Consider the following 14,405-nt stretch of genomic DNA (forward strand, 5'->3'; position numbering starts at 1 on the left):
GCAACCTATCACAAAATACTAAAACATTTGGAATCTATTCTATTTCTATTCATTTCAACTCCACAAGGGTTTATCCAGCAAATACAATGGATCAGGAAGCTTCTAGACACTGAAGGAATATTGGGTAATAAGACCAGAGCTCTGCCCTCAAAGCTGGTAGGCTTATGAATATGTTTTTGAAAAATACATACTTATAAAGAAGACTATATGAAGGAGGAGTTACTCTTCACTTTCTAAAGATTTCAACAAAATTTTTTGTTATTTTCTTTGTGTACAATATTTTTCTTTATGTTATGACAGAAATCTTTATGATGCTTCTCCCAGTGTGTCGACATGTGCCTGTTGTTTGTAAGCAAAAGTCTCATGTTAAAAAGGCAAAACAAAACAAAAAAACAGAAACCCAAAAACAGTGTGGTATGAATTTCAGAGGTGCGTTTTCCTGTACATATTATATATACCCACTTGGAGGAAAGTGGGCTGAAATAATTTTAAATATTTTCTGGAAAAAGGAGAATGAAAACAAACAGAAAGGGACTTAAATCAGAATGGCACTGAAAATCACAAAACAGTGAAAATTGAAGAGTTTTATAATTTTTAATACAATAATAATCGTATGTTACCTTTGAAGGTAGATATTAAAAATTGTGTAAATTATTTAATTATATATTAATTTTTAAAAGCAGGTTTCAAAATATAATGTAGAACTTGTTGCCAGTTCCTTAATGTCCTTGATCACCTAGAATAAAGAAAAAGGAAAAGGAAAATAGCCAACTGTGGGTAGCAGAATCTTAGACATCTCTGTGTTAATATACTTTTCTGTAATAGTTTCATGCACTGCTTTTATAATAAGTAAATAGAAAAACTTTTGTAATCGACTCCAAAACTACCTATAAATGAGAAAGGCAAAAACTGTCTGAGAGGAGTAAAATGCAAATTTTGTTCTCAATCACAAAGTTTAGAAATAAGAATACATTTTATAGGTTCTCCTTTCGGGCATTATCGCCCTTCCTTTGGTTCAAGATAAAGCACCCTGTGGACTATTCAAATTCTCTAGACAAGAAAGGTAAACAGGGTTAGGTTTTCTGGATTTTCTTGAGAAAGTCATTTATCGTCAGCTGTGAACACAAGTGGAAAGATCAAGGTTATAATATGGGCCCTGAAGGTCTAAATGGTTATTGCAGCCATCAGAAAAGAACATCATCATGTAAAGTGCAACCCTTCCACCTTGAAATAAATTGGCCATCCATCATTTCCAATGGTGTCTCCTTAAAACTGGCCCTAGCTCTTAGCCCTGGAGATGTACAAAATGTCTTGTGGGACTATATCATATAATCACATCTTTGAACTGGATAAGGTCTAAGTGATCCTAAAAAGTGAAGTGTAGAGTATTTTAGGCATCCCAATTAAAAATTCATGAACGAATATTTGGTTTGATAACTCCTTTATGGAAATAACACTAAAATATTACTACCAAAAAAACTCAGAAATGAGTTCTTTGGGCCATTTAATCATTAAGTCATAAATCCACAGAAAGGAGCCTTCTAGATTATCTCATCAAATACCAATATTTTGCATATGAGAAAACTGAGCAGAAAAATTAATTTCTAAGGTAAAAAGTGAAAATACTGAAAAATATCCCAAAGAATCCAGGAATTTCTGGAAGCTTACCTAGAAAGAGCTAGGTATTCCAAATCCTACCAAGAACTTTGCAACTTGAGTTTTTAGTTTGGTTGTGGGTACTGCTCTGCAAGGAAGAAGAGATGCTATATTGACTAATATCCATATAATACGTAAAAAGTGCATTCACAGTGAATGTTTATACAGTAAAAACCAAAAATATAACAAAGCCAATGATTTCAGACCAGATCACTCATTCATTACTTAGCTTCCTTTCTTCAGTGAGTCAAATAATTGAATGAGCTTTCTTTGCCGTTTTTCAGACACAAATCATCTATTATGATGAGAAACTGGCTACTTCCAGTTTCTGATAGACCAAAGAATAATGGGACATTCATTCCATGAATTAAAAAAGAAAGGCTAAAAAAAAAAAAAAAAAAAAAAAAAAAGAAAGGCTGTCGAAATCCTCCTGATTTTATGCATTTATGAAAAATATGCTTACAATAAAATTATATTTATTGAACACATATTCCTCTTACTTCAAAAATATATACTTACTATGCATTATGGAGATCATTGTGGGACAAGTAAGTATTTAAGGCTCTTTTTCCCAGTTCAATGTCTATCTAAGAAATAGTAACACTTGATTTTAAGGAAAATTATTTCTGTTGTCATCTATAAAAATTGTCACCTGTAAAACAGGAATAAGAGTAGACTCTCACAAAGTTGTTTAAGGATTAAATTAACAGTAGATATAAAATGTTCAGTGCAATACTTGGTGCATAGTATTCAATAAGTGTCAGCTATTAGTAGTCATAGTGATATCATTATTATTTATAACATGGTAATTCCTCCACATGCACACTTCCCCTCCATCAGACCAAACTCTTGTGGTTCCCCACACTGGTTCATGACCCCACGCCCTGGCACATGCCGATCTTTCTTTTTGAATATCCTTTCCCTGCTTCTCCCAGTGAACTCCTCCATACCAACCCCCAAAGTTCAGCTCTAAAGCTTCCTCCTATTACAGCTTCTCTAATCCCTTTGCCTGTCTTAACTGTGCTCACCTGTTTCCCAGGGTGCCCTGCATATATGCCTTTCCTAGCATTTGAGGATGTGACTCTTTTTTTACTTGATCCTCCTCACTTCTGACACACATGCACACATACACACACACCTAGGACTGAAAATGCATCACATTCCATTTTTTATCCCTGCAGAAAGGTCAATTGAAATGAATGAACCGCCTCCTGTACAAAAGATAAGGTGTTTTGTTTTTTTTTGTTTTTCACTCTTCATGAGTAGGAATCAGGCTAGAATGTGTACTTGGTAGTTTTAGTTTTGAAGGGGAAATTGGATGAGGGTGGGAAAAGCTGGGGGATGCAACTTGGCAGTCCCTGTGACCTGACTCTGCCACAAGCCTACCCTGTGGTCTTCAGTGAGTCATTTAACTTCCCTGGACTCAGTTTCCTTCTCAGCAAGATGAGCGGGTTGTACAAAATATTCTCTGAGGATCTGCCACTGCCAACATTTATATGATGCTAAACATTGGTTCCTCTCAGTGGTTCTCAAACTTTAGCAGACCTCAGAATCCCAGGAGGCCTTGTTAAAACACTTATTTCTGGGCAGTAGGTCTGAGAGGGGAACCAAGTTATTTGCATGTTAACAAGTTCCCAGGTGATGCTGAAGCTACCAGTGGAAGGATCGCATTTTGAGATTCACTGATTAATCTTTTTTTTTTTTTTTTTTTTTTATTTATTTTTTTAATTTATTTTTTTATTGGTGTTCAATTTACTAACATACAGAATAACACCCAGTGCCCGTCACCCATTTCACTGATTAATCTTAACACAAGATTGTGACACTGTCCTGTAGTCCCCTGGCCAAGAGCACTTCTGATATGCAAATTCACAAAAGGATGGAGGCAGATAAACCCAGGCTTCAGTGAGGTTGCCACAGGACTGGGAGCCTGTGGGTAGGTCCTAAGAGTGGCCACAGAAGGCAAACAGTCCTGTTAAAGGCCCACCTCATGGGGAAGAGGCAGCCTGAGCACAGAAAATAGATTCCAGGGTTTGACCCATCCACTAAAACCCACTGCCGCTGAAGTAACAATGGATTACAATTGCCATCTAGTGATGGTTTTGAATTACTGCATCTAGAGACTACAATGAAGTGCTTTCTTTTGGACACTGCTCATTTGTTCGTTCTTTCTTTCTTTCTTTCTTTCTTTTGTTTTCTTTCTTTTCTTCTTTTTTTTTTTTTTTACAAAATTATGTTCAAGATGAGAACCCTAAGAATAAACTCTAACGTGCTCTGGTTGTCTTCATTTGTATCTAGGTGCTCTAAAAATAAATATATATATAGCACTATGCATGAGGCACAGAGCTAATACTTTTTATATGTTCAGTTATACACAGCAACCCAATGAGATAGATGCAATTATTATCCCCATTTTACCAGAAAGGGAATATAACTGCAATGTACAAAAAAAAAGATTTAAGAAACTTGACTGAGGTTGTGCAACCAGTAAAGTGATACAGCTGGAATTGAACCTAGACAGCTCCTGGAAAGGGATTAGTCTAGCCAGCCTCTCTCATATTGACAATTTAAAATAGTCACCAAAACAATTATTACCTATAAATAGTTATCAGGTCCCAGGTCAGTATCTGAAAAAAAATCTCATAAAATACATACTGAAGCAATGAGTTTTTTCTGATTCTTCCAAATGAAATCAATACGTGTACATAAAGACATGCTTCTATCTACACAAAGTCACTGTAATGCAACAAAAAAGAGCAACAACTTGAAATCAACTTCCAACTTGTTCTGCAACTTTGGACAACTTGCTTAACGTTTCTGGGCTCCACTTTCATACAGTAGAAATAAAATTAGAATGTAATTTACATTGAGAATTCTTTACAATCAGATTGAATTTTAGAGTTATCCAGTGTATGTGATCCCAAGAGCAAATGCAGAGATGATGGGCAGTATTCATATTGGTTTGTCTTAAATGGTCCTACATGTGGAAGAAGAGCCAGGACAGAGGATTTGATTTTCTGGTCTATTGTCTAGAAGCGCAGTAAATAATACTCATGGCATTTGCAGTGGAGTGAAGAGCTCACTCAGGGAGATTTACATTTCCCTTGTCTTCCTGGATGCTGGACTTGGCCTGTGCACCTGAACTGTGCACTCCTGCCAGTTCCAGACTCCCAGGAGTCCTCACCAAAGGGCTTCTGCAGAAAATTCACATCTTTGCTGGTGGAATTGAAGTTCAACCTCCTTCACTTCATACTTTTATCAGAGATTTGCTTGGATTTAAAAGCCCAGTCCTTGCTAATTCTTTTGGCTTCTTATCTAAGACTTCTGTTACTAAACTATTTCTTACCTCAATAAACCAAACACTACAGAATGGTTACCAAAATAAAGTACTAGTGGTTTCTTTGTATTGTGTATTTATAATATGCTAAGATCTGCTGATATAAATATTCTCTATAAAGAAGGAAAATAAACATGTGGACAGAGCTATAGAAATAAAGGATAATAATTAAAATAGAGTAGAATAAAATATCACTATCTCACTTTAGTAAATTTTTATGTCATTCCAAGTACTTACATATATTTAATCATCACAGCAAACTCAAAATCAAGTTAGATAAATTTTATTATCACAAACTTATTTGAGAAATAAGGGAAATTGAAGCACAGATTTTTTAAATCAACTTCAAAGAAATAAGTGAATAGTTGAAGGTCCATATCCCAATTATTAGATCTATGCTTACCCCACAATTATAGTTTCTTTCAACAATAAAATCTTGACACAAGGTGACTACCCTCTGATACTCTGAATTAAAAATAAGTCCCTTGTATAAATATGATTAGAGGTAAAAGATTAATTAGACCTTAAGCATAGTAAAAAATATTACAAACACATGTTTGTTGAGAATCTACTACGTGCCTGGCACCATTCTAAGTTTAGGGGATTTAGCAACGAATGGCGTCAGAAATGACATTCCAAGTTCAGATAGAAATGACATTCTATCTAGTTGAAGAGAAAACAATAAACAAGAAAACAAATAAATATGTAATACTGTGTCTGGTAATGAAGGAAGACCATTACCAGGGGAGTTGCAAGCATTGTTTTGAATCAGAAGATCCAGGCAGACCTCTCTGAGGAGATGACATCTGATCAGAAGTCCAAAGAAGGTGAGTTTGTGCAGATATGTGGGAGGGAGTTCAGGCAGAGAGAGAAGCAAGCAGAAAGTCCTAGGGTTGGGAGCCAGCCAAGCCTGTTCCAGAATAGCAAGGAGACCACTGGCTGGAGCACGATGACTAACAAGATGGTGTCTGCTAAGAGGCCAGTACCATAGTATGCATGCCTTACAGGCTATGAGGCAACTCAGAGTTCCTAGGATCTTCAGTAGGGTGACATGAGATGGTTTTGATAGGGCCCCGTCTACGTCTTTAAATCATCGGTCTGGTTTCTCCAGGCAGATCAGACCAGACGGGGGTGAGAGTGGAGGCTGGGCCTCCTCCTCCCAGTCCCAGTAAGGGACTAAAACAATGATCCAGGAAAAACATGATGGTGCCTTAGTAATAGTGGCTCAAGATGCATGTCTTTGGAAAGGTCCTGAAACTTGCTGATGCATTGGCTGTGTGAGAAAAGGACATATCAAGAACAGTTCCTAGTTATCTAAAATAGTCCAGTTCATAGAAGCAGAAATAGAATGGTTGTTGCCAGGGACGGTGGGGGTGAGGGGGAATGGAGAGTTGCTATTAAGTGCATATAAAGTGTCAGTTGTACAAGATGACTAAGTTCCCAAGATCTGCCATTTGACATTGTGCTTATTGCTAATACTGTACCATACACTTAAAAACTGATTAAGAAGGTAGTTCCCATGTTACCTGTTCTTACTACAAAAAAAAAAAAAAAAAAAAAAACAGAAAAGAGAGGAAAGGAAGGGGGGAAAAAGCATTGTTGCTACCCAAATAATATCAGACTTTAAAAACTGCAATAACTCTGAGAAACTATTTTTTAGAGAAATAAAATTAGTTTTTCAACGTTATCTTTTGTGAGTCATGCAATGTCATGTAATCATAGCTTACCTCAAAACTTAAATCTGGAATGTTATTATGCATTTATCAAAATAAATATAAATCTGAAAAAGGGCTGCATAACCTCTCAATGTTTGATGCGGGGAAAAAAAAAAAAAAAGAATGTCTCTGAAACTTTGAGCCTAAGCAACTGGATAAGTAGTAGCACCATTTTCCAAAACTTGTAACCCTCTCACCCTCTCATTGTATTAATTAGTCTAATTTCAGAATTTTTAAATTCAAGAATCTTTAAGCTACATTTCCACTTTTTAAAGAATGAGCCATGTATACCAACGAGTATACTCTGCTATCATGTGGAATCCCACCCACAGAATTCTGAGCCAGACGATCAGCCTCAGCTGGTGTGATGTTTCTAAATGTTCTTTTGTCAAATAGTTTCAAAGACCCGTGACTAGAGAATTATAAAACCATGCCTTCTGTTTATGACATGTTTATAAATATGAATAATGGAAGCATAGCTCTCCAGGCTCTCAAGAAGTACAAGGTACAAATCTACGGTTCAGTTCAAAGGAATGTTAAATATCGGCCTGAGGTTTATACTCTTGAGAAAGAAATGTTACAGTGGAATCAGGGAAGAAATGTGCTGGGTTTGTGAGCCAGTGGCCCCTTTGTGGGAACCACAGTCTTGAACTGGGTCAGGCAGCTATGTTGTACTGTGATTGGCCTCAGAGTTTGGGGACAGTGCCATCACATCACCCATGCATGATTGATAAGAGCAAGAAAACACTTTTGGAGTTCAAAGACTTAGCCAAAATCACCAGTAAGTCTGGGATGGAGCCAAAACTGAGTAAACAGGAGTTTTTAAATGGACACAGAAATTATTTGATTCATATTCAGAGAACACTAAAAGGACACCAAATTCCAAGGAAATTAGAACTATAGTCATTTTGTCAGGTCTCCATTTACACAGAGAACAGCTCCTTTCAACATTTTCACTTGTCTGATGGATAGTAACTAGCTATGATTATTTTTGTAGAAGAAATATAATAAATGAAATTTAATGGTGTATAAACTGTAAAGACAGGGACCTTTCTGTCTTCTTTATTATTGCATCCCCAGCAATTAGAACTGTACTTGGCACACACTGAGCACCGACCGAGTAAATCTTCACTGCATGTATAAATCATAAAAGCCTGAATAAATGATTAAATCTAAGAAAGGAAATGAATCTTTTCTATTTGTGTAAAAAAAAGCCATATTATTGGGTGAAACCTAATCAAAATAACAAGAAAAGTTTCTCTCTGAAGGAACAGGACTTGTCTAATAAATATACTCTTTCTCTGGTGTCATAGTTGAGCTGTCACTGCCCTACTTATTGATATCATTCACAGACATTGACTGGGTATTAGTGGATCTTGATCTTTCATTGATTTTTATGTGGTCTACATTTTCTTTTTTATTTATTATTATTATTATTATTATTATTATTATTATTATCATCATCATCATCTACATTTTCTACCCATTCTCCATACTCTTGGTGAGGAGGATTACCAACCTGAAGAGTTAAATAAAAAATCTGAATAACTGAATGCGGCCCTAAAACTTGTTTGTTTGTTTGTTTGTTTTTCTATCACCCTCTCAATTCTAAGATTCTCAGATCCATGTCTGAGATTCAAATTTGCCTTAAGCTTACATCAGTTCATTCACCCCTACCACTTTTGACCTCATCCTCAGGGGCAGCCTTTTTTCCATTGTCATCATTCTATCTGGCCATAGCTGTTGAATAGCTACGGATGGAAATGAGTAAAGGGGGGAAAATAAGAACTTAAAATGGAGCTAAATGGGATACATCCATTCCCAGACCAAGGCTTCTTTAGGAAAAGTACTGGAAGCCTCACCTACACAGCTAAACTGGCCTGGGGTCCAGTACGGGTGTAAGAGACTGTTAGCACTCAGTCTCAAGTAAATGAGCATGAATCTGTTCTTATATCAAATATTCTTTGAGATCCTTCTATCTAAGACCTTTTAGAAATGTATAGAAGCCATTATAAAGTGAGAAAATGAATAGGATACATTCTAGTAGAAAACCAAGGAGAGATGATAAAATAAAACTTTCCCATCTCCCTTTTTCATGACATTACACTTTAAAAATAGGTACAGGGAGGAGCCCACAGGAGGAATTTCAGTTAGGCAAACTTACTTACAAGTAGAATTTCTTCCAGGATACAAGAGCCTTTGGCAAACATTGGCTGGCACATTCTTCCTAAAAGGTAAAAGCCATTTTTTTTGGCAGGTTTTAAATGACACTTAAGAGTGTCAGGCAAACTTTCCAAGCCATCGCCAAAAAGCAGATTTATCCAAAACACACAACATCCTCAGCCAGCTCAAGATCAACAAAGAAGTTAGTCCTAACCATGACAGAATGTTAATTGTGAAATATAATTCCATGGTATTTACGGCTCCATAAACTGGGCAAAGCTACTCTTGCATATTAAGAGTTACTCCTTGAAATGGGACAATTGGTTATACTTGATGCTATAACACATGCTGTATTAAAGGGAACCTCGAGTTGGTCACAGTCCATCCGTTAGGACATGGTTCTCTACTTTTAATGGGCCTAAGAATCAACTGGAGCAAGCTTGTAGAAAATGTGGATTTCTGGTTCAGTCCCCAAGCCTATCTAGTTAGAGTCTGTTGGGGAGAGGACTGGAAAAAGGGAATGCCAGTGAGTAAGATGTGGATGATCTGTAAACCATATTGTTTGAGAATCACTGAACCAGTCTGAAGTGAAGGCCTTGGAGTTGCAACTGTCTCCATGCAACTCTTAATTCCTTGCACCTAGCACTGACACTGGCACCTGGTAGGTATTCAATGAATTGTTTAATAAATGAAAAGCAGTCAGCATTATGGATGCCAGGCACTGTTCTTAGCATTCTACACATATTAACTCATTTCACTCTCACATATAGAGACTACAATTAGCTTTGACACTTGCTAGGCATTCTTCCTGCCACTGTCCAGGGTCACATGGCTGGATCCTTCATTATATTCAGCTTCCACCTTCTCAGAAGACCCCCCTCCCTCGACTGCCTATTTAAAGTTGCATCAATCCCACTCCCATCCAATCACAAGATCTTGTTCCTTTTCTCTCTAGTCCTTGCCTCTATCTAAAATGATCTGGTTTGGCTTATTATCTGGCTGCCTCCACTGAAATACAAGCACCATGAAAACAAGAATCTTACAGGCAATTCTTTGTCACTGCATCTCTAATGCCTAATATACAGTAGACACCAAAGAAATAATATAATAAATCCAAAATAAAGGAATTGTGTTTGCTATATAGCTCCTTAGTTCTCTCAGAGCTTCCAAATTTTATCATAATAAGTGCAAAAAGCAAAAGAAAGAATTCTAACCCCAAAATGTCTGCAAAATAATTCCCTAATCTCTCCTGTCCCAAGTCATAGCATGGACATGAGGAAAAGTAAAAACTAAGTAAGGGTGAAAATGGAAAGTTTGGATAGATTTCTCACTCTATGGCTTCAAATATTTTGTTTGAAATGAACTCTTAGGACATTAGACCCCCTCATGTGCAAACTTAAGTAGAAAATACATTCCAAAATGAATTGTACATGGTATTTTTTAGATTAACCTGTTTTTATTAGCCACACAATGACTTGGCTTTACTAGTTCAGAAACCTTTATCTGCCTGACACTAAAAGAGTTAGTTAAATCAGTGAAACTCAAGCCAATCACCTCGATGGTAAAAAGAATGGATATACCAATTCATTCCAAATGGCAAATGTGTCAGAATCATTGATTTTACCCTGTGCCAACAAAATCCAAATTAGGAACTGACTGTAGACTAAGTAGAGAGGAAGAAACTCATTTTCAATGAGTTCCTCATACAGTATGGCACAAAACCATAGTCCTGAGGAAGAAACTCATTTTCAATGAGTTCCTCATACAGTATGGCTCAAAACCATAGTTCTTTGAAAGGAGTCACTTGCTAGTTGACCTCATATCAATGCTAGCCAAGCCTGTGCAGGGTTCTGACCGCAGATGACCAAAACAATCTCCTCTTTGAGTATGGTGTGGGTCTCCAGCAAAGAAGAGCTAGAGCTGAGGGATTGCTGCTGAATGAAGCTTTTTGTTCCAAGTAAAATTTTTACCACTTCTACTAAAATGCCAGAGAGTGAATGTTGTCGGTGAAGTTGTTGGATAGAACATGCTCAAAAGCAACTAGAAACTTAAAAAAAATAGTTTTTCTTTTTTTAAATTTTGGGAATATCCTTTTGCTATGATCATGCCGGGAGTTAGCCAGACCTGGGCTGGCTCCAGTAGTCATCTCAGAGAATGTGGATAAGTCTTGGGAAAAACTTTCCATTTTTGAAGAATTGCTGATCCCAAATCACATTCATTTCCACCAGTCATTGAGGCTTAGTATGAAACTTAGAAGTACTTAGATATGGGCAGGGGGTGGAGGAAGCAATAGGACCAACAGTGAAGTCTATTCTTACTACAGAAAGGTGAAGATCCTTTACAAAGATTCACCTAGGACAAATTTTGTTGCCACTACCCTCTTCCCTCATAATTAAGAAAGATTTAATCAAAATATTTTAAAAGATAAAGAGGAATTTATTTTCATTTTAAAAATTTCCAAGTGCAATCCAGTCAAAAGCAAAGATGATTTCTATGCTCACTACCCAAGCTCTCAAAACCATCTGGGTTAACTCAAAGCCAGGTTTAGCACATTTTGCTTTCCATTTTGTGAGCAAAACATGATTTGGATTACAAATTTCTCTGAGAGGTTCATGCATATAGCTGAGAGACTCTGTCATTTCCTTATCAGGAGCAACAGGAGAAATTCCAAATATGAGGAATCACAGAGATTTATTGCCTCAATTCCCAGCCTGACACTTGGCTCTCAGCACAAAGGGTAAGCAGCCAAAAAGAAGTCCTTTACTAAGGTACGAAAGGAACTGGCTGTTTGTGAAGTCCAGACTTGGGAGTGACACAAGTGGAGGTTTGGGTTTTTACACAGCCAGCAAAACCTAGTCTGTTTGAAGTCGGATCAATTGATTTCTTGAACATTTCAAATAAGCAAAATTCTGCAGGAAATGGAAGCCAGATGCATTTTTAACTCAGGAGATCCTTGGAAGACAGGCAGAAAATAATCAAACAACATCCTCCAGTTTCATTTTGGCCCTCCTCCTAGATTTACTCTCCACACTATACATCCTACATGACGTAGAGACAATGAATGAATAAACTTGGGGAGGGGTACAAGTAGACGTTTTTGAAATCATTTAAATTTATTTAAAATAATTTAATTTTAAATTTATTTGCATATTAATTTTACTAAATTAAAAAAGAAACAATATGCATTTGATGGAAATGTATACCAAATTTTAAAATACCATGTTATTTGGAAGAGGATCTGAAATATTTCAAGAAGCATCTGTTGTGAAGCAGGCACCGTGCTGGCAATCTCACAATAACCCCCTGAGGTAGCTTATTAATGTCATGGTACCCACAAAGAAACTGAGGCTTACTGAGATTCAGTGATTTGCCAGAGGCCACAATGATTATCAACAGGGAGGCTGAGATGGACTTACCAAAGGAGTCCCCAGTTGATCCTCAGGACTGAAATCCACATGGAAAGAATCTGATTTTTGAGGCTAAGTTTCTTCTACACTAGCAATTGCTAGCGTCCACCTCCTGGTGCGTGCTAGAGGAATAAATTGGCCACTGGTGCTGAAGTTGGAACTACCGGGTCAGGAATAGTTGGCAGTTGTGTGCCTGCCAGGAACGCCACCATGCCAAGTACGCACCTGGAACTTTCCCCCAGGAACTCTGAGGGGAGAAGGAAGGGGTACTCTCCTCTCTGCGATAAGCTTGGCTTCAGGCACCTAGAGAAAATAAAAGAAACATGAAAAGAAGAAAACAGGCTCACCCTGCCACACCTACCTGCTACCTTGTTAACACCTTGTTCTTCGTACTTGTGACTTTCATAGAAGATGAAATATTCCTTTCCTCTGAACCTCACATATGCTGTCCAGAAGCCCCCAGGTTTCCTGGAACTTTTGTTAGGAATTCCAGCTATTCCAGCAATAATTTTCAGACACCAAGCTTTGGCTGACAGAGAACAGATACAACCAATGTCTGGGGATTTTCCCTCCTCTTTCTTCTACTTTTTCTTCCAATGAAACTGTCCCATTATTGGCTTTGATTTATTAATTATAATCATACTTTTCCCCCCATAAATCTTATTTGCAAGGCAAAGGAAGAATAAAAATAGTAATGGATAGTCACCCGTGGTATTTTGTTAGTTCTTCTCAGCTCTTGCTTTTGAATTATCTGCTGTTTCTTGGCCATGTCTGTATGGGTAAAGACAATAATGGTTGCGGGATTTTTTTATATGTATCTACATTAATCAGATCCACCCCTAATATTTGTGATGCTTTGCACAAGAGTACAAATGGAAGCCCACATACTATACACTGAAATCTTTGAAAGTTGAGACGCCTGGGTGGCTCAGTGGTTAAGTATCTGCCTTTGGGGTTAAGTGTCATGACCCTGGAGTCCTAGGATGGAGTACCACATCAGGCTCCCTTCAGAAAGCCTAGTTCTCTCTCTGCCTGTGTCTCTGGCTCTCTCTCTGTATCTCTCGTCAATAAATAAATAAAATCTTAAAAAAAAAAAAAGAAATCTTAAAAGTTATGAATCAAGCCAACTGTTAAATAGTCTATCCCTCCACCAATAAATAAATAAAATCTTAAAAAAAAAGAAATCTTAAAAGTTATGAATCAAGCCAACTGTTAAATAGTCTATCCCTCCACCTTGGTAAATAATACATTCATAACGACCTGGAAGGCCATGTTTAAATTTAGAATTCTTGGACTCTTTGAAGTGCAACACCAGTACATAGGGGCTCAAAGAGATCAGCCTCTCCCTGGTTCATTTGTTCCCAACTCCAGCTTGGTCCTAGGCTATGAACCATAGACCATGCAAGTTTCACAACCATGCATGTGAACACCCTATCGATACAGCCAACTCCATCCACAATCCCTAACAAACAGCTACTCCCCAGCATCGTGCTGGACCAGGAGGTTGCACACCCTAAGAGGACAGTTCATCTCAGGAGGGCAAACCCTGAGATACTGGTAAGAGCTCAGAATCATTTGGGTAGAGAGTTCTAAGGTCTTGCATATTCAGAGCAGGGTCTAGAACAGTGTAGGCTCTGGACAGCACAACCCCTTGGCTCCTCACCCCATGGCAGTTGGAGTAGGCACAGTTTCAGCAAGGTCAGGGCAGAGGCTTCTGCTGGCCCTAGCTGAATGGTACTTGGAGTTCATGCCCCCTGTTGTAATGGCTCAGTGAGAATTAACCTTATTTACTGGGCACTTTTCATCCATAGCTTCCACATAAGAGTGAAAAGGCCTCTCGGAAGACTTAGAACCAGAGGCACAAGATCCATACTTTCACATAAGGTAAGGCATTTCTACCCCAGTACCACTGAGGATTATGCAATTTTCTCTTTAAATTACAAGTGCAGTCATCTGACTTGCTGCTCCAGTTTCCATGGTTCAAGGCCAACAAAGAAACAGAATCTGTTAAATATTTGAAAGGCGACACATTAACAATGAATTATTATCTGACATGGAAATAATTTTAATTAAGAGGAGAGAGTACATGTACATATTTCATTGTCACACATTTCTTTAGAAGATGAA

At 37.6% G+C, this 14,405-nt stretch overlaps 1 protein-coding gene and 1 long non-coding RNA gene across 12 annotated transcripts in view; one reads left to right on the forward strand and one right to left on the reverse strand.

The window, feature by feature from the left end:
* The window catches only part of CMSS1 (cms1 ribosomal small subunit homolog), a 142,434-nt gene that overhangs the window by 93,743 nt on the left and 34,286 nt on the right, over positions 1-14,405 (forward strand). The window lies entirely within an intron of this gene.
* LOC102151895 overlaps positions 1-14,405 on the reverse strand; it is a 124,063-nt gene that overhangs the window by 81,096 nt on the left and 28,562 nt on the right. For 8 of the 11 annotated variants that reach the window (XR_005383187.1, XR_005383188.1, XR_005383181.1 and 5 more), the window contains 5 exons: positions 12,985-13,049; positions 12,288-12,581; positions 2,176-2,308; positions 1,669-1,744; positions 621-736 (listed from right to left, as the gene is read on the reverse strand). This is a non-coding gene — a long non-coding RNA (uncharacterized LOC102151895). The remainder of the gene's footprint in view (positions 1-620; positions 737-1,668; positions 1,745-2,175; positions 2,309-12,287; positions 12,582-12,984; positions 13,050-14,405) is intronic. The other 3 variants (XR_005383191.1, XR_005383189.1, XR_005383190.1) reach the window with 3 other exon arrangements.

The sequence above is a fragment of the Canis lupus genome, chromosome 33 (assembly GCF_011100685.1).
Source record: "Canis lupus familiaris isolate Mischka breed German Shepherd chromosome 33, alternate assembly UU_Cfam_GSD_1.0, whole genome shotgun sequence".
Taxonomy (NCBI): domain Eukaryota; kingdom Metazoa; phylum Chordata; class Mammalia; order Carnivora; family Canidae; genus Canis; species Canis lupus.